Source organism: Neodiprion lecontei, chromosome 1 (assembly GCF_021901455.1).
Source record: "Neodiprion lecontei isolate iyNeoLeco1 chromosome 1, iyNeoLeco1.1, whole genome shotgun sequence".
Taxonomy (NCBI): Eukaryota; Metazoa; Arthropoda; class Insecta; order Hymenoptera; family Diprionidae; genus Neodiprion; species Neodiprion lecontei.
In genome coordinates this window covers 35,300,361-35,326,236 of record NC_060260.1, presented here as the reverse complement: position 1 = coordinate 35,326,236, position 25,876 = coordinate 35,300,361, and the positions used below count along the sequence as shown (strand labels likewise).

At 41.2% G+C, this 25,876-nt stretch overlaps 2 protein-coding genes across 4 annotated transcripts in view; one reads left to right on the top strand and one right to left on the bottom strand.

Annotated features, from left to right (window-relative positions):
• Nucleotides 1-25,876, bottom strand: part of LOC107223320 (lachesin-like) — a 99,551-nt gene that overhangs the window by 25,115 nt on the left and 48,560 nt on the right. The window lies entirely within an intron of this gene.
• The window catches only part of LOC107223319 (4-coumarate--CoA ligase 1), a 73,815-nt gene continuing 51,622 nt past the window's right edge, over nucleotides 3,684-25,876 (top strand). The window contains exon 1 of the mRNA XM_046746631.1: nucleotides 3,684-3,760. The gene's annotated coding sequence lies outside the window, so the exon portion shown is untranslated. The remainder of the gene's footprint in view (nucleotides 3,761-25,876) is intronic.

The following is a 25,876-nucleotide window of genomic DNA, read 5'->3' as shown; positions in this document are numbered from 1 at the left end:
CATTCGATCGCTTTTCCAAATTTAACGGACCTTGAACTTTCTCATTGTCAGAACTACGGTAAACTGACCTTTTGTGCAATCACGCTTCTATGACTTTTGTATTGTGGAGGTGGAGTACGTGCTGTATATCCACATGGATATGAAAGCATGCAGGCATAATATACAGCCGCTAATCCAAATGAGAGTGGCTTTACAACAGATGCAGACAGTATTCGCTGGTGTCTGCGTTTGTGTGTGCAGGCGGTAGGTTTACTGTTTCCAGTCGGGGTGTTTCGCCTTCCGGTAGGTATAGCCCACAGGGGATTTTCCCCCGTCCAACCCCTGCCTGCATCCATTGCACAATTACGCCATTGCATCGCCACGTTTCTCCTAAACGTATGAATGTGTGCAATATATAGATGCAGTTTGAACGCGGGCTGTATAAGCGGCTATATTCATATACTTTGTACCTATACGTAGACCTTGGCAAATGCATTACTGCCAGCATTCACATCGCTTCTATTTCCATCTGCTTAACAAGAAAATCCGCTTTATACACGTTACGGTGGACACAGAGAGAGAGAGAGAGAGTGAGAGAGAAAGAGGCTCCGACCTGGCGTCGCTTCCTGATTACGAACCCATCTCGTGTTACCTCGTAATCAGACCCTGTCCAAGTATCTCTGCGAACACTTAACCGAGTCAGGATCGACAGTAAGAAGACATAGGTCACCTTCTACTTAAAGTTTTTTTTTTTCTTCTCATCACTTGGACAGTCATCAACGTCCGCGTTTTCAGGATGTCGTGCAGGTTTCTTCCAGAGACCATCAAACTTGATTTGCAGATCAGTGGTTCGCTGTTTTAGATCCTTTCAGTTTGCAAAGAGATGATACTTGGGTAGGAAACAGCAGCACGAGAGCTGGAAAACCGGTAAAATGTTGAGAGTATAAAGTAACGGTCTGCAGAAGGAAAGCTTCGAGGATGTATTGCGAGTCCTTTAATCGCTGTACTTGAGCTTCGGGAGACGGTACCGTAGATTATGTCTTCCAGAGACCATTCTGAGCGTACTTGAATTTTCTCAGACGGCGGTCCATTAAGCTGGACCTGGCTTATTTTTCTTCCTTTTATATCGCTTGTCCGATGAACATTGACGAAGAGGAAGCCGAGGTAGTCGCAAAAGTTCTTAAGGAAAAAGGTGCTAGGATTGGAAATTGAACTCGAGTCAAAAGTCCGTCCAGTATCCAGTGAATAATAATTTGGAGCGAGAAGTCGATCTTCTTGGGAGAGGGCGGGAGGGTGGAAGAAGAGCCGGGGGGATATTAAAGCATCATCTGTGCTTCGCGCTCGGAGACAATAGTCTCAGTTGGAACAGCGTCGATTGTGCGAGTTCTTCGCTCCTCCAGCCACACTGTCCCTCTGCAGTCCTTCTCCTGTTCTTCTATATCCTCGCCAAGGCCGGAACTGCGAATGCCAGAGGCTGCTTGCTGCAGGAAGCTCATTAGGCGAACCCTGAGGTGTTGTCGAGCCGTTGCGCGCGCAGCTCGCAGCGCATTTTCAACAATTCCAACATTCAAACAGCACCGCCGGCGACTGCGGCCTGAATATTTCTATTTCCCTTCAACTGGGACGCATTCGTGACGCACGTTCTTCGCCCACGTCTTTTCCACACACGCGTATTGCCGCAAATTCGACGTACTCAGCCTCATTAGTATCCTAACGAGATCGCAAACTTTGAATACCGGAGGGGGGGGGGTTGTTTAATTTCAAAATTTAGTCGACGTTGAATTTAATTAATCCGTTAACCAAGGCAATGCCGCAGACATTTGGTAATTCCTTGATTCCATCTAGGATTCTTTGTCTAATCATTAACGGTTCGTTAGTTCGGTTCTGCGGGACATCTAAATTCAAAGAAAAATTTGGAAAGTAAGAAGAAAGTTGAAGAATTTCAGTAGCAGCAACTTTGCTGCAGTCCAGCTCTGCATGTTATTCCTGATCATTATATTGTTTTTCCGCGTTTCAGAATTCTTTCAATCTCCTGCTGCAGCTTCCATCATCTTCTTGCACCTAAGTCGATATAGAGCGCATTTTGATCGTGACGTGCTTCCGTAAGTTTTATAGCTAGAGATGTTCCTCCTTTCATTTTCTCCGTTACCGGTCTTCGTAACTTTCTCCATTTTTTTTTTTTTTTTTATATTCCTTCGTGTTTTCATCCCCCTTTTCTTCTCTATCGCTATAATTTTTTTCTTAACACAGCATTCTTTTGTAACCTATCTCTTCATCATTCCTATTGTTTCCTTCTCGGGGATTCTTTTTTTACATGGACCGGCTATACTGGCAGGCGTTATTACGGAGTACTTCGTTTATAAATTCGTCTTTTCCCACATCAGCATTGTCTCCATCTATAGAACGATTCGTTTTTAGATTGCCTTTGGCTCCTAAGAACTCCAGAGTTGCCGGTCATCTAAAATAAGCTTGTGATTGTAGAAACTCCAAGTTTTGAGCACCTGAACAAGCATTTCTAAAAATACCGCTAGCTTTTTTCACCCGATCGTAACGATAAAAAAATACATTGATCATTGGTAGAATAAAGAATGAGAAATTGACAATAATGTTTTTTCACGAAAGGGTTTTGCGGATCAGTTTTCAACATTTTTAAATTAGAATTGCCTTGAATTTGGAGAATATTGACCGGATGCTGAGTAAGTAAGTGGGTATATCTGACAAAGAAAAATCGGTGTGTGAATAAACGTAAAAAAGTATGATTGGGGTTTATAGCTTGCGTCGACTTTTTTTGATGGTTCTTGGTAAACGGCGATGCAATAGAAAGTCGCAAAACACGTTCCCAGTAATTAAAGACAAACAGAGAAAAGTAAAATATCTAGGGTATTGGAAGGTAAGAGTCGAAGCCAAAGAGTCGGCGGAGAGCTTGACTCAAGAGGTATAGACAGAATTAAGAAAACTTTGTGCACACAACCAATGGGTGTATTCATCGACTTATTCGATAAAAATATAAGAGAGCTGGCGGGTGTTTGCTGACTTTCTCAAAACCCCTCATCCCTCAAATTGCCCTTGTTCACCGACGTTTCAAATTGCGTTAATTTCGTCAAAGTCGCCCGGCGGCAGCTACACGCGACCTCTTCACCCCCACCCCCGGCACTAAGTACTCTTTTAACCCCCGTCGTATAGACCCTGTATATTCCCACAGCACGGCACGGATATATAATCCGTAATTAATTTCAATTTGTCTCGAGCAGCACGGCGCTGTATAAAAGTAAAGATAATTCGTTCCGTTCGCGAATTCCAACAAACATTGCATGGGGCAAACTGACCGCGCAGAAAACGAATAACCACCACGGAGTTGACGAAGTCTAATGACCCCGCATAATTACATGATCCCTGAATGATTACCGAACGCAAATAGCCGATGCTTCACGCGTGTAAATACCGCAAAATTGATAACCAAATTTCACCACCATTTTCAACGACGATCACAATCTAACGAAATTATAGTTTTTGGGGCCAGAAACCGACAGAAATAAGATTAAGATTCTCGTCATGTTCAGCCAATCATTGCGAATAACGATATCGTGTTGCCAATGGCGGGAAAACTTTCAAATACATCCAGCGTCGGATGCGCGGGTTAATTTGAATTTCGAACGTTTGTATGGGGCGTGCATGTGCGTGGATGGGGCTTAACAGTGTGCGCGCGCAAACGGCTGAACTCGCCAACTGACATCGTGTAAGAGTGTTTCGTTCGGCGACGATATTTTCCTCGAAATAAAGGGTGAGTCTGCATTGTTATATTCTGTATGAACGTTCAGCGGTATTGGCTTCAACCAGTACGTTGAATTGCCACGGTTATGAAATAGCCTGCAATTTGCGAGAGACTGTTGCCTGCTATTGTCACCAGTAAACTTCGCCTCATCCAAAAAACGAGAGGCGTGACTTTTAGGTTAGGGTTAGGTTAGTCCCACCGCTTACGTAATGCACAAGTTTCGCACGCAGTGCGCGCGCATGATCTATCGAAGGGCTAGTTGATGTTTAGTCGTTCGATTACTCGATTCAACTGCGTCGAGGTATCGAAACGAGGGCGGCAACGGTTCGAACGTTTGAATTGTGACGTGTATGAAACAGGTAATGAATACGACGTAAAAAATCTATAAGCACAACGCAGCCAACTTCGCGTTCTTTGGATAATATTTATCAAATTATGTCTCATCGTGAATTCGTTAGAAATAAAAGGGTTGCAATATTTATTTAGTATTAATTGGACATAATTCCGGCCATTTTTCATACGTTCAAAACTTGAAAAGGTTTTAGAAGCTTGGATAATTGCGAGCGAAGTTTCGATACATGCGATAAGGATAAAAACGAAATCTACAGAATTATTCTGAAAATTTCCTTCTTTGTTCAACAATAAATTGCAGCGCGGTATTCTTCTCGTTACATTTTACTAATGTGTTTCTTTTGTTTTTCTCTCCCTTTTTCTCACTTCTCGCACTCTTTTTTACCATGCAAAATGTGAGCATACACGGTGCAGATAAATTATATCTCTCTGGCGGAGCGTTTCTATTCTACTGAACGATATACATATATTTCAGCTCTTCCGCATCGTGTGTGTATATAAGCATTGGAATTGAGAACTGTAGCGAGTGTCCTCTCGCAATCTCTTTTTTCTTCAATTTCTTTGCTTTTCTTGCTTGACAAACATAATTCTTGTTTTTTTTTTTTTTTTTTGTTTACCGTTTTTTTTTCATTCTGTTTCTTTATTTTTGACAAATAGTTTCCAGTTTCACGCGAATACAAGGAAGCAGGATACATGCAAGAGCAGGTATAACTATAACTGTACGCACAGAGCATCAGGAATTCTTCCACTCCTCTTCCATGCAGAAAAACACACGTAGCATAGCGTCATATCTAACAAATTTCACATCACAAAGAGATTCCAAGCAAATTCTGTAACGTAAACAGGTCATTTGACGGTTTTAATTTTTCTCAATTCTCATTTTACATCTGCTCGATTTTATCCCACTACGAAGATATGCCTATTGTATCTATAGAATACACATACATACTATTAATCCCCATATAATACAGGTTAACAAAAATTATTTTTTAGAGTTTAATAAATAAATCGTAGGTATGACCAAACACTTCAAGATTTATTTATCAACGTAAAAAAGACAAAAGACAAATTTTGGTTATTATTCGATGTATAGAATCAAAATTTATTTACTTAAATATAAACAAACAAAAAAATTTCTGTTAACCTGTAATTAGTTATTATTTTTGAATAAAAGTGATTTAAATTGCGAAACTGACGTTTGTTTAATTGTTATTTCCAAATTGTTTCTAAAATCCGAAATATCGTTCTGGCTTCTACAAAAGCAAACTTTATCTAATAAAACTATTTTTTCTTTCATTAGCTACGTGGAAGAAATGAAAATGTGACATTTAGAATCCAGACTAAAAATTTGCGCTGACCGGTGTAATCGTTGACGTGTATTGGAATTTGTCTTTTCTCGTGTCAGGCCGATTGTTGGACGATAGCAGTGGGTGTATAATGCATACATAGCGTTTCCCTCGTCTCATCCGTGTCTCGTTAAATTGCCATCGCATTGCTGGTAAAGCATCTTGTCCCTATTGTCGCTACGTCACGACGGACGGATGTTAGATATATCCCAGAGCGCGGAGAATGCCGTTGTCCTCTGTGCCCGGATGTAACGGGATTAACTTGAGACCTCCTCTCGACGCCGAGGAAACCCGGAGCTTGACGCACTCGAGGTATTCGCCGTATCCAGACATCCGACGGTTCGCCTGCTGCGGACGTCGCGGATACCGAAGTGAAAAACGCGAGATCCGTGCATGCGAAGGGAAGGCGAAAAAGAAAAAAATGGAATTAGCGGAAGAGAGAGAGAGAGAGAGGGCGGAACGCATTTGTCGATTAGGCTGGAGCTGCGTCGTAAATCGTAAAGCAACCGTTGCTAAAGTAAACCTTCTAGCTGCAAACCTCTGAAACTGCATCGCTCCAAGATTTATCACGACGTTAGTTAATCCCGGTGAAAATTTTACTTTTCGAGGAACTAAATGTTTCCATTGCCACTGCACTTCCTGCACGCTACGGAAGTGGTGGGCGAGTCTGATGCACTCCTTTATAAGACTTGAGAACGCAACTACCGCGCCTTTCTTTCCATTCTCTGAAACTCGACTCGTGGTTTTCAACCCCCCAACAGCACGGAAGAAACGTGAATAAAAATTGTACGGTTTGTGTTTGTTTGCTTAACCGACTGATGATGGCAAGGAAACGGAAAAATTTGGCGGGGTTTTTCGTTGTTCTCCAAGGCTCGAATGGCAGTCCTGATCTTGACTCGGGTGAAAACCCTCTTATTCGACCTTATATTCTCGTCTACATATTTCATTTTTTTTCTAGTTGATGTACCGCACGATTCTCTAGCATAAGGTCGTGTGCCACGTCGCAACACTGCTGCAGAAATGAAAATGACAAATGACAGTTGCTCACGTGAATGAAAACTCGCGATTGGTTCCCCTTCAACATGCCATTTCGATTTTCACTTCTGTCATTCAAAGCATTTTTGCCCGCTATACGATCTTCATGAATTAACGTCACTTTCAAACAGACTTCTGAACTCGTCAAAACGAAAGTCATCAACGCATATACAAACGTCTGCTACGAAACATCATCTCTCCAAAAGAAATGATCGATTTTCTTGTCTCTTAACCAGTTTTCACTGTTAAAACAACTCGTGAGAATTCCTTGGAAATGACTTGTAGAACCATGTTACACCGTACGAATACTCAAGTCTTTCTGAAAATGAACACGATCCACACTTGGTACAGTTTTCAGTCAACGGTATGACAAAAACAATAACAAATTAACGCATACGGATGATCAGTGATCACGTAGTGCCAGAGAAACTAAACTTCTGCAATTTTTCCCGACTACCGTACCTGGAAATAGGGGTCCAACACTATCGCAGGGTGTTTCCGGAGCAAGTTAGACCTGCGCAACCAGCTTGTCGTATATTTATACCACTCGTCCATATAATTATCCACGTCAGCCGACCGCAGTACCGAATGTCAAAACGATCGATAGATTCCCGGTGGTGGTGTGCAATTCCATTTGGCAAAGGTAGCCTGCAGTAGGTACCCAACCGAGAACACGTGCAACGGAGACAGGTGTGATATTGCTGGTTCAAGGTGGAGGTGAGGGTGTCTGAGATCATTTAGCAAATCGGGTGATTGTTTCGGTAACATCACGTTGCGCCATGCGGCATCCTCTCTCTCCGTCCCTCTCTCTTTCTCGCCGGGAATATCAACCTCGAAGAGACCCCATGGTCCCTGGCGAAGAACCTAGTGGGGCTAGTGGCTCCCAGCGACCGCCACAGTTTGTAGACCATGTAATCGCCGGTGTACTGGCACCACCACCAAGACGCGCCCTCGGCCCCGTCTCGGCGGGCTTCGACGTTTCGCGTTTCGCGTTTAGCCGCCGCCTCCAGCCGCAACACTCCAAAGCCATTATCGTTACAGTCTACCGGCACTCCTTCCCGAGCGGAGATACCTACAACCTCCAGGGAAGACTCCATTATTTTTTCGTATATAATACATTTTCCGCTTAAATCTTGCACCTTTTTTCTACCTCACTCGTCATTGTACTCCTCGATTATGCTTAAATGAAGATTTTTAAAGCCGCGATCGACCGTCGACGAGGGACGTGTTTCTTTTCTGACTCTTCTCCTTCGCTGCAGAGACCTAAATTGTTTCGTCGTACCCGGTAACAGGTTTACCTTTCGGCATTGTTCGGCTCACAAAGAAGGTATCTCAGCTCGATCTCTCCGATTTTTATCTCTTTTCCGATATGTCATAGTAGACTAAAAACTAAGCGACACGTATTTTTTTTTTTTTTTACCTGTCATTAAACACTTTAAAAGGGTGAAACCACCCTCCAAAATAAGGCATGTCAAGAAGGGACGATTTAGCAGTTTCACCCACAAGAACATAATATTTTTTAACCAATTCAACTGTCAAAGTTTTCTCATAACGAGAAAGGAAAAAAAACTGCCAAATCGCCTCTTGACACGCCTTACTTTGGAGGGTGGTTTCACCCCCTTGAAGTGTTTAATGACAGGTAAAAACACAAAAAATACGTGTCGTTTAGTTTTGCCTCTACTATAACATATTACTAAAGAAATAAAATCGGAGAGATTAACCTAGGATACCTTCCTTGTCAATATCCCGTACCGTTTTCAAGCCATTGTGCCCAACTTCCGTAGTATACATAATTTGTAAAACCAAGAGATTGAAAAGGCGCGAACGCCGAAATGCTTCTCCCGGGTAGACCGGGTTATAGAGCAGGATACGTACAGGTACACACAAGTCTGTACTACAGGAATATCCGCGGTAGCTGAGAGATACCGGTAGGGTGGTTTATAAGAACTCCGATTCGTCCCACGGAGTCCCGTATTCCAGAGTATCGGAGATCTTCCGGATCCCGCTCGCGGTATTCTCTCCATGAATTCAATTCCGTGAGAAATACAGATATCGGAATCCAAAACATAAGGAAAGAGGTGAAGCTCTCAGATTGCCGGAGCAATCTCGGAACGTAGAGATACCTAACCGAAGTGGATCCTCCTCCTCCTCCCCCTCCCCCCCCGCGGTTACGTGTAGCCACTGTACTCCACTCGACTCCTCGGCACTCTCCTCCACCCCCGCCGTTTTCTCTCGCACGTGAGCACAGACACACGCGTGTCGGCGTGTTCATGTGGCAAAGGCACCGTCCCTGCAGAAACGGCAGGCGGGGCGAATGACACGGACGGAGTGCGGCAATTTCGTGCAATACCACCGGCATACCGGGGGCCCCAGGAATGTTGCTTAGCATTTTCCAGCTTCCGAGGTTAGCTCCGTGGCCGGCGTAAGCCAGCCACCCCCTTTTCCATCCTCCTTCTCAATGCCCCCGCCTGCCAGCTTTCTCTTGTATACGCTTTTCCTGGCGGCGTAACAATTGTCATTATCATTATTGTTATCGCCGTTATCATCATTGTTATACATACACACCCCGCGTGCTTCTTGATTTATATCATTTAAACCACTTTTCACTTTTTTCCCCTGCACGTTCTCTATGTTCGTTTTTTTTTTTTTTTTATTTTATTTTTTGTTTTTAATTCGTATTTCATTTTGCCTTTGTTTCTCCCCGTCTGATTTCTCTTTGACTATTCTTCTCCTCGTACCCTTAGTCGCATTGTATATAATGTGGCATAAATTTCTACGAAGTTCGCGCCCTGTTTTTTTTTTTTTTTTTTTTTTTTTTTTAAACACTTTTATAAATCTGCGCTCGTTTGGAAACTGAGTTTCACCTCACTCACTTTTGTCACCCTTTTCGCAGCGTATTTGCATTGATTAACTCGAAGCGTTATCCCCGTTAATAAATATGCTTCGAATAAATAATCCCGTTCAAAGGGGTGGAAACGGATCTCTCTGCGACGGAATATTCTTTTCAGTTCTCACAAAATTTACGATCTAGCTTGTTGGACCGCAGACTGCATCTTGTCCAAGTTTGTCAGAGTTTCAAATTCGCGAAACTTTGAATACATCGAGATATACTGTTTTCACGTAATAAATACACAAACACATTTTACGCGTGCGTTGGGATTTACAGCGGAAATTCAACAACGATGGTGCTTCAGCGAGTGGTTTCATTATTCTGAAAGGGCGATACGGGGCGAAATTATACCTATTGGTATATCCGTACCGATACACGTACGTTTTGAAGGAGCGAGTATGGCACTGTGGATGTTGTGTAAATCGCGATGGAATTCGGTATACGTATACATACGTGTGTGTATATATATATATACACACACACACACACATATATATATATATACGTACATATGTTTCTATCCATCGTTGGATAGGTGCTTTAAAAAAGATTTAGTGACGCCGTTGTTACTCGCCCGACTCAATCGTGATGCAATTCGCGTATAAGGAACGGGACTTTATGAAGCGACCTGCGAGGTTTTTTCCAAAATTGTTTTCCTAGCTGTACCTACACATATATCATCGCATTTGCACGATAATTTCATTCAAATTTCTACAAGCCCTCGAGCATGAAACTGCTGAGTGATTCATCAGCGACGCGATATTAATTTAACTTTGAGAATTATCGTTGAAATATAAAGCGTAGAAAAAATTTTTTTCTAAAAATATACGATAAAAAAATGATGAAAAAAAGTGTAAAATGAAAATTCAGACCGACGCAGCTGCTTCGTACTCATCGTCATTATTATATAAACGCGACTGTGCAGCGATGGCGCATACATATTTTCAATTATCTACGAAGCTGGATTACACCGACGGAATAATAATCCGTTGAAACGGATTTTTCTGCCTGTACCACAGCTTTTTTTTTTCTTCTCGTCCCTTCTACTCTACTTCGTAAATCAAACATTCTCCTCGCGTCTCCGCCCCTCACATTGCAAAGTAACAAAATATTATTGCGAAATGATGACGCTGGGAATACAAAAATTTGGATTTTTTTCTGTCCACCGTACTTTAATTCGCTCTTCAAAGTCCTTCCGAATCATGGGAAATTATTTCTATTGACCCCGAGGTGAATACTTTCGGGTGAGCTTACAATCCAATATTATTTCAAGGTTATTATTGTAGCTTGAAACCGCATGTTCGTTTAAAAACTTTTCAATTATAGTCAAGTGAGTGAATTTTTTGGATCTTTTTTACCGCTGCAGGGTATAATTTACATATAGCATGTATTTTCGACGACCCATGTTCCACTTTATTATTATACTTGCAATGTAATATGCCGAAAACCCACCAACCCTGCATGATTAGGATAATAACGCGATGAAGACGTGCCGAATTCGCACACAGTGATGCCGTTTTAATAACGCGTCTTGGTAGATATTTTAATATGTAAAGCATCTCGAATCAGCCTGCGTGCAAAAGACCTTTTCACGCGTGAAAAAGCACCCAAGTTACACACACGCGTGCATCCCGCGTGGAATATGATATCCTTCCCCGTATTAATTCGGTTTTAATTTGAATTTCCCTCAAAATCACCGCACATGTATAAGCATATGTAACAGAGCCGTGTGTATAACGGTACGAAAAATTCGCTTGAAAATCACAGGATAATTCTCGCGTCACATTACACGCGTCTATTGTGCGTAACACACGAGATGAAATGTAGGTACCAGAAATTCACCCACCATGTAGCATGGGGATAATTCTGCGAACAGGAATGATTAAACATTATACACGCTTACCCGCATGCTTCGGTAATCAAATTTGAAACTTTATGTGTCGTGTAATTGGAAGGTGCAGCGTATATTTGACGGTGAATGTTACATTTATTCGATCGTTAAAAATCCGACGAAACACGTCATGGGAGTGGGTGTTATCGAATAGTGAATTTTTCACGCAATATACGACGTTGTACAGCTGATTAATCACGTCATTTTCTCACGCACAGAATTTTCTTAAAACTCTCTCTTTACCTCGGAGTCGAATTATTCCATTCCCAGTATAATCGCTGTTCCTACGATACTTGTAAACTTGCCGGTAACTGTAAGAATGCAGGCTTGAATTTCATTCGGAATATCAAACAGCTTCGGTCGCACCGAAAGGGAGACTGTAAAAATGTGGGTGAAAAATAATAGACCGGATTAGACGAATGGCGGTATTCTTCGTTGAGTATAACGTGGCGAAAATTTTGGCGACGCTACGCCCATAATTTGGACTGCAGTACGGAGTTTAGCGCACGCCGTTATAACTCGGAAGGCTAATTGTCGGATAACCGTATCAACGCGGTGCAAATTTTGCTGAAAAAGCAGCGGATGTGTATACCATGCGTACGTCGAGCTTTGGTCGCGTATGCATATATAGGGTGGAAATTCGTACAGCTGGCGAGCTTCGCTTGGCGATAAAAAGTAACGCTGAGGCTAATCTGTATTATGCACACGCCTCCCCCGGCTATCACCCAAACACCCTCTCCTCTCGCCCCTCTCTCGGTTCCAGGTGAGCTCCGAATGAGAGAAGGGGAGGAACGTGTGTGTGCAGAAATCGCAAAATATTAGGCACAAATTGCCGCATCGCGCATGCGCGAATACGCGAATTTATCGCGAGCCTTAGTCGAGGTTGGTTGGTGAAAATCGATGCTTTTTATTAATTTTATTACGAGATTGTCGTACGTTTAGTATTAGCCGAATTATCATGTTTCTAAGCCACGGTTGTCTCTTTGAAAATACAAGAACAGAAAATATTGAATATAAACAAAAGCTTAGGTATCGATGTTTCATTTTTAATTGGTTAAAAATTGTTAAAAATCTAGTAGATTCGTTCGCTTTCGATATAAGCTTTTTACATTGTACAAATTCAATGAAATAAATCTCCTTATTTTTCGACAGTTAACCCTCTGAGTCATAGTTGTAATTATTCTTATCACTTTATTTTTTGCATATTTAGAGAACTTCGTCATATTTCCTTCCGGTTTTTTGCTATTTCTGATAGTATGCTAATAGGTTTCCAATACTCGAGGGTAATTATTGCGATGTAATGTCAATTATTATTGTTAGAAAATTTTGAAAATTCAGTATGGCACATCCGATTGGTGATCTCGAAAACCCCTGCAAATAATTTTTTGACCGTATTCGATCAAATTTAAAGTATTTGCTCACTCATATTGGATCCGCTATCTTGAATTTTCAATATCTGATTCCAGATTCGTCATCAGCGACCCCAAAAACTATAGAATACTATTTTTTTATGAAAGCTGACTCAGTAAAATAATGTGTGACTCAAAGGGTTAATTCCATATTGCCGTCCCTTGATTAAAACCAACAACCAATATTTTGAAATAGAATGTCGATGTATGTATTTACCTAAACTTTCCTGTATAATGTTTATATTCATAATGAAATCTTCCTGGCTGACGAGTATAATAATTAGTCAAATACTCGATGTACGACTATCTCATGATTAAACTGATGATAATTATCAAATTTTTTGCCACCTATAAACCGGCTCAAACGAAGGGGGCAAATCATTTCGCGAAAATGGGTTAATTCGGAGATAACGGAAGCTTCGGGCGTTGCTTTTCACGTTCTAAGAGGTCAATGAGAGCCACCGGAAATTTCCGCTGGCTTCGAGGACGTGCGGGATAATCTTGTTGTTGATATATCCGTGTCCCGATTTCGGAGCCGAATGGAATCCGCGAAATATCAACCCTCGGGACTCTTAACGCGGAAAGAGTTCTTCCCGATGTTGTTGCCGCTGCTGCTTTCTCGCCGGCGACTCGTGGGAGAAAAGTAAAGCTGACACTGAGCTCCCGGAGGCAACACGGCCGGCTGAATACCCGACAAATAACCAATCCCTCGATGGACGCCAGGACCTCCGGCCAACGGACCCTCGGGGGAGTTCGCCGTCTTTCCCGTGGGCCTTACATCAACGAATTTTACGTTTTTCAGCGGACAGGGCCATTTTGAATGCGCGAACATTCGCAAGAATATAACGTGAAAAAGATTATTATCGACGAGGACGAAATACAGCGGCTGATTTTTATTAACGAAGGGATTAGTTCAGGAAATATTCAAATGCAATCACTGCGGTGGCAGATTTTCTATAACGGATATTACTTTCTCTTGAAAAAATATTTAGTGAGATATTTTTACAGCCAAAGGATGTTTCAGTTCTAATTTTATAAATTTAAGAACATCCTCAAGATACGAAATATAATTAATATATATCCGAGAAAATTATTGGTTAAAATAAATAAATAAATAAATGAAAATATCTCCTTAATTTGTACGATCAAGATTTTTTTTTTTTTCACCAAGAATTAGAATTTTATACACAACGAACGATCCATTCTCCTGGTAAAAGTGACAATTTGTTGATTTCCATCCGCCCATCAACTGCAATTGTCGATGATACTTCAACGGAATAAAACGAGCTGCAGCAAAAGGTCTGATTGTGAACGTTCATTCGTCGGACTGGTATTTTGTTTATTTGCGTTTCGTCCAAGCACACACGCATACATATACATATATATATATACGAGAAATCGACTTTTTCCGAGAATAATTAAAAGTTGCAACGTGATTGAATCTACAGTGTTTTTCCCAATTTTCAATGTTCGCGCAGCTATTGACCCTTTTAAAAATAAAATGTAAAAAAAAATTCCGTAGCAATTTTGTGTTGATGTAATAAATTGTATAACGTTTGTATGTATAATATGTTTTTATAGGTATGCGTATCACTCGTATCTGTAACGTGTCCTGTATTGATTTTGTCGGTAATTTGATAACGTTAAACGCCGGAGTGCAGTCCGGTAACCAATAGCGAGAGAAATATTCCTACGAACATACTGTAAGGATTAAAATTGAATATGATGAAGAAAAAAAAAAAAAAGAGAAAAACAGCATTAATTTGAATATTGTATGAACGTTTTTTTTTTTTAATTTTTTTTTAGTTTTGTTTTTAGACACGCAACTCGTACATATACACGGCGTAATCAGATTTCCATAACCTTTGTAATGGACATAAAATTGCAGGTGATTTAATTTTCATGCATGTATTTTTTTGTTCTCCTTCTCAGAGTAACGAATACGCGATACCTACGTTCATTGTTTCTGGGTATATATACATATAAATATTTTGAATAATTACGCGAACTGCGTAGGACACCTGCGTATACAATCTGTAATCGATATACGTCTGCCCTTTATCTCCAAAAAAGCTTCCAGCCTACCGCGTTAATGAGAGACCGCGGATCAGCACCAACGAGGAAACAATCGCAGAATCGTACATTTTCAATATCGCGTATAACGTGTAAGCTGGTGGAAGGGCCGATTTTAGTTTTTGTTTCGTTTGTTCGTCCCCCCCAAAATCGAAATAATAATAATAATAATAATAATAATAATAATACGATTCCCCGTAACATTAGGATGTAAAAATTTGAAGCACCGGATATTTCGTATTTACATGCATACAATAATTATCTTAGCCACGTGACTGTGAAGGTATACCCGTGTCTATATAGGATATGTGCATGCATGCACCTATCCTATACATTACGTATACATGGTATATTCTACACGCGAAGCCTTGATAAATGGGTTCGCACGCCGGCTTAACAATGCCGGAATGATTGGCTCCGCTGTCTAGCCTCATAGAGTGGGCATTCGCTACTTACAATGCTCAATATACTATCGCAATTCTACACTGCCGGACGCGAATCTCCCAATTCTCGGTGATTCTGTACCGTTCGCTCTCCCTCCCTCTCACCCCCTCACCCCCTGCACTTTCTTTGTCTCGCTTCGTCGCCCCATCTTCGTCTCCTTATCTAGAAGAGAGAGAGAGAGAGAGAGACGGATACCGTCATAATTGGCCACTCGAAGTTCAAGCTGTATTTGAATTTTCCGCTGAAACGATAAATGATTAGGCACCTCTCTGGTCTCGCGATTCGTAATTTTCCTTGCAGTTTTTAAAAAATGACGAACTCAGCGATATTAGAATCCGATCGAAAATACCGGGATTTAATCGTGGCTTGAAATTTCTATGTAATTATAAAATACTTGATTTTTCACATTGATACCTTATGTTTGTGGACTCATTTATTTCTATCTCTTACCTATAGCATGAGGATTATTTTTTCATTCGTTTTCACCAACATCGGCGCAAATAACATCGCCGGGGATTTTAAAATCCTTTTCTTCTCTTTGTAACTCTTAGTCTAGACCGATTGATCCTAAATCGACAGAAGTTTGTCGATCGTCGTTTAGCATCATTTTGATCAATTGAGATAAAACTTGTTAGCCGGTTGATTGGTAATGGATCGTTTACGTACATTTTTTAATAACTCCGAGATTTGTCGATGGATTTGGACGAAACTGGTACGTACACGAGCGTTTTGGGGGTCGCCGAATCCAAATTTTAAAACAGAATTGAAAAATTCGTTATGAAAGATCCAAAATGGCTTCAGAAGAAGTGTAATAAGTCTTTTGAATCTTGTTACTCGGTTTTCTGTATCATTATAGCAATGAAACTAACAACAGGACTGAAAATTTAACTCGACTTACCCCTATTTTCACCCTCAAGGGGTGGCAAATTCTAAAAATAACTTCTGAAATTAAATCAGGGATCCATAAAAAATCCCGGGTGCCAATTTTGTTGCAACTTGACCGGTTATACGTGGCTTCCAGTTTTGGCACGAGAACTGGAAAAACTCTTACCAGTCAACCGATCAATAATTAATCCCGATTCGATTCCGACCTTAATTGATGTTATAATTATACATCGCTACCCGAGATTTGGAAAATGGAATTTCTACCGATTTAACTTGGAATTAAAAATACACACGATCAACGTCCCGCAGCTTATACATAGTACATCACGTACGGTGCATGCTAGTCTCCGCGCGGCCACGCCGCATGCGGTAAGTGGTGATAATCGTGGTGTCGCGTCTAGCTGAAACCTCGCGCCACCCGATATCGTCCGTAACCAACTGTAACCGTACACAACTAAGCGTGGAGCCCTGTTTGCATTTGCATACGCGGAAGCACGCGTGCGGCTGACGTGCGTCGAGAACCTAATAATCTCGTGAACGGCACGGGATGTTTCCACATGCAGATTGAGGGGAAAGGATCGAGATTGACTCGTAAGGTTTGTCGGGATCGGTGTGGAAAAAAAAATGAAGCAGCTTAAGGGGTTTTGAAGAGCAAAAAAAAATATACTTTAATATTTTTATTTTTTTATTTTTCAATATAATAAAAGAATTATTTCATTCAAATTTTAGGCATGTACAAGAAGAGTATTTGATCGGTATTTCGTAAAATTTTTATCGAAAAATTTTGAAAAGTCAGTTGTTGAAAACAGGTTTTTGGACACACGTTGGAAAAAAATGTCGTCGCGGTGATCTGGATAAGTCACGATGGATTTATCTCAAATTAAAAAACCAAATATTTTTTCTTGATAGGTCAGTGATTGAAAGAAGGATTTGTTTTATTTTTATTTTTATTTTTTTATTTACTTCGGTCACATCTTATTTTACTAGGCAACGCATGGTCTAGATTTTACCAAAAATTGTACCCTTTTGCATAAGACTATCTAAAGTTCAAGTTTAAATTTTTTTAAAAATCCCTCGTTTAATTACAAGCTATACGATATTTGGTTTTTTTATTACAGATAAAGCTGTCACGAATTATCCTGATCACCGCGAGGATGCTTTTTTCTAAGGTGTAATTCGATCATTTTGGATGAAAATTTAATAAAATATTGTTCTTTTACCTGCCTAAAGTTTGAATGCAATAATTCTTTTATTATGATGAAAAAACAAAAACAAAAAAATACAGAAAACATACAGAAAACATGTTTTTCTTTTGCCCTTCAAAACCCCTTGATATACGGTTGGTAGTTTGCAGTCGGATGATAAAAATAGGGGAAGGAAGAGAAAAATTATAAAATACATATGTAATAGATGTGATATCGTAAGGAAACGTATAGAAAAAAAAACGAAGAGCGATTTGGTGAAATGTGGCACGAATTGAAATAGCTTGAATTGCAAATCCCCAGCGGGCAAAACAATTTTTGCGTATAAAAGTGATCCCTTGATCCTCGTGATTGCGAATGGTTTATTAGCGAAAGCTTTTCTGAAATTTTATATCCGCTCTATGTAATTGTCGTCGGATTCTCATATAGCCAGTGTTATAATCCTCGTAACAGACTCGTTTCGCAAGGATTATGTTCTTCTCGCACATTGTAATTCCTTTATAATCCGTCTAAGCTCAACACATACGTGGAAATAGGATGATAAAAACATTACGTGATACACTTCGCGACTGTTTCTATTTCTTTTTCCTATTTACTCGAATTAAATTGTTTCCTCAGTTTACCGCTTGTGTAACATCATAAAGTATAACTTCACTTTTTTCACTTTCCGTTGTATTGCCAATTTTTTGTCACATAGATAAATCAAAAAACGCCGGGATATCTACAAAAATTTCAGAATCGATCACACTGTAAATTAATGTAGGGAATTCTTAACCCGAGAAACACTGGAATTCAACAGACCTTCAAACAATCCCTCACGATCGGTTTTTCCGCGATGAAACGATCACCATCCGTTCTCGGTACTCGAGTTCATTTCTACAGCTGTATAATACCTATGTATACGTACGTGAATAATTATTACCGACAAGTTTCCGTTATAATATATTTTCAAGATATCTCAAGAGGCATTAAACGTTTTTCAGGCGATTTACACGTGCTGCAATATTATTTCCTCATTAAAGTATCCGATTATAACTAAAAAGTAACAGCGCTGTAACGGTTTTAAGGTCGATTATTCCCCAGCGGTATGGAATAGACTTATTCGGCTGCGCTTTTACGTTCTAGGACAACCGGAGGTTGCGATGAGGGTTGAGTAACTTCAAGTGTGTTTAGAATATTAGTTATACGTTATTATAGTTTATTGTGATGAAGTTCACGGAACAGGAGAAACAAAGTGTGTATTTCAGAGGATAGGTGAGAAATGTCTTGGGACGAACGGAATGAAGCGTCGGCGAGTGCGGAGAGCACAGAGAAGGTGATAGCCAGGTGATATGGAGAGACGAAGAGGGAGAGTGAGTGTGAAGAGGGACCGAGGACGTAACGGCACTAACTTTTTTTTTTTTCAAAACTGCGCTGCGGAACAAGTGATTTGACTTGCTATGGCTCGATTGAATTATAATTGTAAATTGTAAGGAATATGTAAAAATCTTTCATTGTAACGCGACGAATCGTATTCCAATAAATAGAATTTCAATCAAATTCATTGGGGTTGCGTATTACTTTCACCTATACTCTATTTTTTCGTAGTTCAACCAGCGCGACAGTGAATTTCGTTCAGTGAAACGACAAAAATATTTTCAAACAAAGAAACATAGGTGAATCTAGCAAACGAAATAACGCCTTCTTCGGCACTGATGTTTTTTCAGTGTAGGTACAGCTTTATATACATTATCGTACTCCTCTTGTCCTCGAACGTTCAGCTGGGTTTTGTCCATCGGGCATATTTCCGAGCGTACGACCCGGCGAAGAACAGATGCGACCCCGTGCAAGCTGCGCAAGGAAATTAGAAGGCGTGTTTTTTCGTTTCCCTCCTTTTTCGACCCAAGAAAAATACTCCATTTTCTCCTTATACTCATTTGAAAAGAATCGTTAGGTATCCGCACGGCTGCACACGTACGCTTCTCGTTAGTAACGACGAGTCGAGTGTTAAATATGATACGAGGAATCGCCCTGTAGAATAAGGAGAAGATCCATCCATAAGGACGCTGAGTAAAAAGACCCGGTGTTTCTTCTTTGTGCTAACGATCCGCACGGGGTGGAAATATTCTTTCCCGATAGTAATGACGGCGTCGTTCGTACGCTCGTCGAAACGCCGAGGGATAACAATCTCTCTCCTATTAGCAGGCACGCGAAGCGCCGATGATATACCTGCAAAGTTACTCATCCTCTCGACTATCTTTAAACCTGATCTAAATCAGGAAGATGGAATATATGGAAGAACGGAGATCCGAGCTTGCATGTGTGTCAAATAATAGGCGGAAATATCTTCACACGACCTGCCTCGTGTTCAGCCGTGTAACGGATCTATACGTAGGTATGCATACGTGGTTATAATACGGATAGATCCGAATTTCAAGATGGTTAATCAACGAAACTTTTCGGCTTCCGTTGTAATTTAAAGCCGCGTTTCGTCACGTATACCTGTGTCTGTAATACCAAGGGATTTTCACCGTCGAAAACTACGATAATTTATCATAAATTCGACGTACGAAGCTTTTCACGATCACGGATTACACGGTCACAATTTTACGATGTGGAGAAAAACCAGTTTAATAACAGAAAGAAGGTCCTGAGGGAACCGTTACGTCGCAAATAAAAAAAAAAAAAGATTATTGCAGGATGCGAGTATCGGACGATCAGATTAACCAATTGTTTTTTTGAAAAACTAAACCTACAAATTTTTCAAAATCGCCGGAATTCAAGTTACTCGAGAGAGATAAAGAAACTCGTACTTTCGTCCTATAATTGCTTCCCTCAATCGGAGAGACTTGGATGTTTCGGCCCGAGTGCCTCCGAGGTGTCAACCGTCAACGAATCCGAAGCGCCGCGATCGAGACGAACGACGTTACAGGTTTAATTCCATGAACCCTTGCAGCATTTCCAAGAACAATGCCGAGGGAAATTAATCCGATGCCCGAAGAACTTTTGGGATGTAATCCATTGCCGAGTTAGGACGAGGCAGTTTTAACTTAACGACAGGGTTTAGTACCTCCGGGTGTTAACGCTGGTCAAGACTTCCGAGACTTTGCATGGAGTGCATCTGCGGATCGAGACGTATAACGATATATGTATAGTCGCGATACGATATAAAGATTGCGAAACGCGTCCATCCGCTGCGAAATTTCTTCTTCTCGCCCGTCTCCCGGGCTGCATTCAACGAAGCTCGTTTCACCGCTTCCGCATGCCCTGCAAAACGCCGTTTCCTGCAGAAACGCCGGTTTGAGAGTGATTTAATTAGCGTAGTAAATTACCTGTTGCCAGGAGGTACAAGATATAAAACCTTGTATCCGACAGCGTCGTTCGATGAACGAAAGTTGTACAAAGCGCGTTGGAAACGCCCGAAGTACTCAGGTGCTCGAAGAGGAGGTTCATATTATATCGAATCGCGGTCTATTCCCGCGCCAAGCTTTGGCAAGGCATAAAACATCCTCTTCTCTTCTTCCTCGACACCAAATAAATTTCAAACAAAAGCACGTGAAGCGCGTACGTTATACAGGTATGCGTATTAAATACCTATATAAACCCCACTTTGTGATCTTGCCGCATTTTGGGACATCATTAGATACGTTTTATACATAGAAAGTTCCTCTCCTTGTCCAGTGAAATGATATTGATTACTCCGCTCTGATATAACTCTCTATGGTTACTCGGAATTCCGATTATATTCATGAAATTTGCGCCGCTTTTTACGCAAGAACGCTTTTGAAATTCCGGGGAAAACCGGGAAACCGTCGGTGTATGAAATTATGGGTAGTTTCCAGGAGACGGCGCTTCGATATTTCCGTTATTACGCTCTTCATTGATACCGAGTGAATAAAATCTGAAATTCACGACGGTACGCTACGCACTTGATTTACTGTTGCATGAGCCACGTATACCCAATTTATGATCTGAAATTTAAAAAAAAACCAGAGCGGCACCTGCAGATGTAATAAGTTGCGTCTACCCTTATAGTCTCCAAAGTTCTGCCGACTCCTTTTATGGATATATATATATATATATATATATATATATATATATATATATATATATATATATATATATGTCCATTATATAAATTCAAGTCCATATATTATATACAAATTTCTCCTCGAAGTTTTGGTCGAAGTGAGCCGAAATTTGCATCAACTCGAAACCAGTTGATGCAAATTTGGGATATTTTTTCATTTTTTTATTCTTTTCGCAAGAATATTTTGAAATTTGCACGGAGTAACGTAAGAAATTTTCAACAGTCGCACAAGTTTCGGATCGATGTGAAAATTGCGCTCTCTTATTAATGCAAAATCATCGTTACGATGACACACGCAGATACAGATCGATGATGCTCGGACCACTTTCTACGATGTCCAGAATCGATAACGGCAAAAGCGACGTCGGTGCAGCGTAACTTTGAAATTTTTTTATAAACGAAAAAAAAAAATAAATAAAATAAAAACTCACAAGTCAGCTCGAATCGGAGACGAGGGTGTAATTGCCGTGAGAATCGAGCAAAAAGCGATGCCAGAAATCGATCGTAGGTTTGGTCAAAGTGGAGGATGGTTCGTTCCTTTGCTCGGGGGGGTGAGGAGGAGGAGGAGGCTAATTATAATTTCCCCCAAGCAGACGGCAATACGTCAAAACGTACCGTGCAGTCAAAATCGTCGTCGTCCTCTGACGAGGGGCAATACACGCGTGTAAATAAACACGAGCGGGGATCGCGCGTCGTCATCCGCACGCATATGCACGCCATAAATCGTCGGGGGGCAGCCGCTGAACTGGCGTCAATGGCGCTTTGGCGCTCCGCAGTTACGTATGTCCTATACGTATACCTATACGTCTATGCATGTATATGATATATATAATATATGTGTACGCGTATGCATATAGAGCCGAATATATGCATATTCAGTGCTCGCGTATATACTCGACGATACGGCGGCGTGACGGGGGTGGAAGGCGATACGGCGGGGTGACGGACCGCCGGACGTCCGACCTGTTACCGCCCCAACTTCACCCCCCATTTCGACTCCTCCCCCCCCACCCCCGGCAGAAGCTCGGACGTCATCCCGCGGCGTCGCCGTCGAGCGCTAACCGAATACGACGAATCTATTCGGGACCCCGAGAGGGTTCAATCAGTGATGATACACGCGATAGCCACCCCTTGCCATCGTGCCCGGTGCGCGTGTTTACCGTGACGACGTGTGTTTGAATTCCTCCGTCACGAGCTTTTGACGGCTGTAAGCTGCGGTTCCCCGGAATCGTCGAGAAAGCCCGCCGCCGGCTATTTCTACGTTATATGTATATGTATATCCGATTCTTGAACCCGATGCGCCCGTCCGAAACGGTTCGAGGATTCGCTTACAACTTGTATCCGTATACGAGCGAGAGATACGGGATTCTGCTCGTTCTTTACCTACCTGCCTTATCCTCCCCTTAATTTTCAACGTCTACAACATGCAGCAGCTCCAGGGGAATTGGTTCAATTTACAACGACCATCCGTCAATTAGGGCATCGGTTCTGTACGGTATCGCGCACGAAATTTTTAACAATCCTGGCACGGAATATTTACACGCATATTCCATACGCGCGCCTCCTGGAACACGAAAAATTTTCAATTATTTTCATTATTTTCGTTCCTCTCGTTTTCATTGGACAAACTGTTTGCGAAATATCTAAGCCTCCGGCAACTGTCGGGTTATACAGTCGCAAAAATATGATCGTTATTATTATTGTTGTTAGTTTGTTGTTGTAGTTGTTGTTGTTGTTGTTGTTGTTGTTGTTGTTGTTGTTGTTGTTGTTGTTGTTGTTATTTGTTTAAATATGGAATGGTTATTAACCACGAACGAAAAGTTAACCGTAGGATTTACAAATGTTGAAACAAAACCATCTTTTTATATACATATATAAAAATCGGAGAGAGAAAAAGACATTTTCAACTTCATTAATCACATTACACCTCGCGGATGTATCGTAACGTATATAAATATATGAATTTCTTTTCTGGAGCCTGTATATACCGGCTAGGTATTAAGTTCGTTTTTATTTTACGCACTGTTGAAACTTCTGCTTATCTAAATAGCGGTATGTGGAAGACGAGCAAATGACGGGGGTGGGAGAGAGAAAGAGAGGGAGAGCGAAGCATTTATTCGCCATGGAACAAGTCCTCTCACACGGTATATACAAAATAGATAATATATATACAGGGATAAATTGTATAGTAAAAGAAGGTACGGTAAAACAATCGGTAAGATGAGAAATAAAGCTTGACTAGAATCACAGAAGAAGAGGAAGCAAAGAAATAGGCATAAAGAAATAAATAATTAATAATAATAATATAAAATATATAACAGGCAGAATAATAAATGAAAGGTAAAAATAAAGGCAATAATGTACGATGAATAAAATCGATTGAAATATAATAAAATGGACGAGAACGTCGAGTAAGAGAGCAAGAGACGATGGGACGAGAGGTGGAGGGAAAGAGGGGAACGATACGGCAGCCGGGTATATAGAAAATGCTGAGGGAATTACGAACAGGTGAAGTTGATAAAAGAATCTAAGAACGTTCGGGGAAAACTATTACCGTCGACAAACCGCGAGAGTTTGGCCGTTCGTGCACCACCGGCAGCAGCGGCAGCAGCAAGCAGGGCGAAGAAGTCTTTGGAGTATCTGCTGTCACGTCTCTAACTATAAAGTCGTGTCTTGCGGGAAATAAGAAACTCCGAGTGAAGAGGATGAAGAGAAAATTACGACAACAGGAAGAAAACGAGGGGGGATTGAGGGGGATGAAAAAAGCAGAAAAGAAGAAAAATCGGAAGAGAGAGAGAGAGAAGGAAGGCATCGCGGTCTATTGATATAGGATACACTCGGAATCATGAGTTACACTCGGAGAGCGTCCGGAGTATAGGAAAAAGCCTAACTTCCGTTTGATAAACTTTTCGAAGTACAAGGAGGAGCGAAAAAAAAATTGTAAATAAAAACCGTTCGGTTGTTCCGTTTCGTTGGCTCGAGCTTTTTAGTATAAATTTACTGTCCGATAAACAACCAACAAAGTTGAAAGATCATATTCGTCAATCATTTACTCATCATCCCCTGATCACGCTTTCGATTATGGAGGATAAAATTATTTTACAACACGGTCGTTACTCTCCTCTATTGTGAAAAAAAAGTAAAATAAAATAAAAGTTAGAATAATCGTAACTCGTTCCTTGGAAAAGATGTTCGTCGAGGGCGTGATTTATATTCCAAGGCAAAATTCGGGAATAACGTTTGTTCTCCTTCGCGCGAGAAGTCAGAACTACCGGCATACCGGGCCGAAAGGCGTCCGTCAAGTGACAAATGAAAGGGCAAAAGGTGACGCGAAACAAATCGACATTCCGAACGGAATGCTGGACGAGCGTTGAACCGGGTCCCGAAGGATCGGAGGAACCGACCGGCTACCAATTCTACGGGGTGTCCTTACCCGATCCGGTGTGAAAACACTCCGAGAGCAATTTCGGGGGCCGAATGAAAGCTGCTTAGCATTTTCGCCGTTTCCTCCGCTTCTTCGTCAGGAGTAATCTGATCAGCAATGGCTGCCTTCGCCTCTGCAGACGAACAGCATCTGCGAGTGGCACCTTGACGCAACCGTTCCTGCCTGCCTTCCTTCCTTTCGTCCTTTCTTCCTTTCTTCGTTCGCTCCTTCGTTTCAGGTCCCTTCGCTGCTCCATACACGTGATATTGGCGCGTGCCAGGCAGACACAAACAGTTTCTGCAGACTCCTCTTCTCGTCTGATTAAACTCTTCGTCGGAATTGGTTAGCGCTGTTCTCCTCCTGTCACGAACACACGACCGATTCGTACCGCTGTTGTGTAAATGCGTCAAAAGTCCACCCCCGAACGTGCCTATCACAATTCTGTGTAAGGACGTTGTACGTTCCCTCTTCGTGGAAAGTGCCCCGAGCTATAACTTCCGTTGCGAAATCCGTCTCGAACCGGATGCTCAGGTTTACTCAGGCAGCTTATCGCGATTGCTATTACGTCACGGATTCCACGTCCTTTCGTTCTTCCAGTCGAACGGATTCGAAATTTTGTCGAAATTTCAATAGCTCGGGCACTTTCCCTCGTTATTGACAGGAAACGCAGAAACGTTTACAGAAAACTTATAAACATCGTTTATTTGAAAACCTGGGATTAGATTACATAAGAATCGCAATATCGAATTCCGGATAATCCGAAAATCTATTTCGTTATAGAATTTTAAAATTCAGAAATACCAATTATAAATCAATTGAAGAGTCGAAAGATGAATGACAGAAAATCACAATCATTGTATCGTTTTGACTTTCTATGTTTCATATTTCCTTATTTTGAAATTCCATGAAACAGATTTTTGCGTCCCTAAAAATTCGGTGTTCTAACCCTCCAGTTTTGACTCCATGTTTCGGAAATCGAGCGACTTTGAAGTGATTTAAAAATTGCAAAACAACGGTGATTTCAACGGCTCATCAGGTCTGCTTTACTAACTCCAACTTCGTGGGGTAAGAAATGTTTTTTTTTTTTTTTTTTGTTTTTTTTTTTC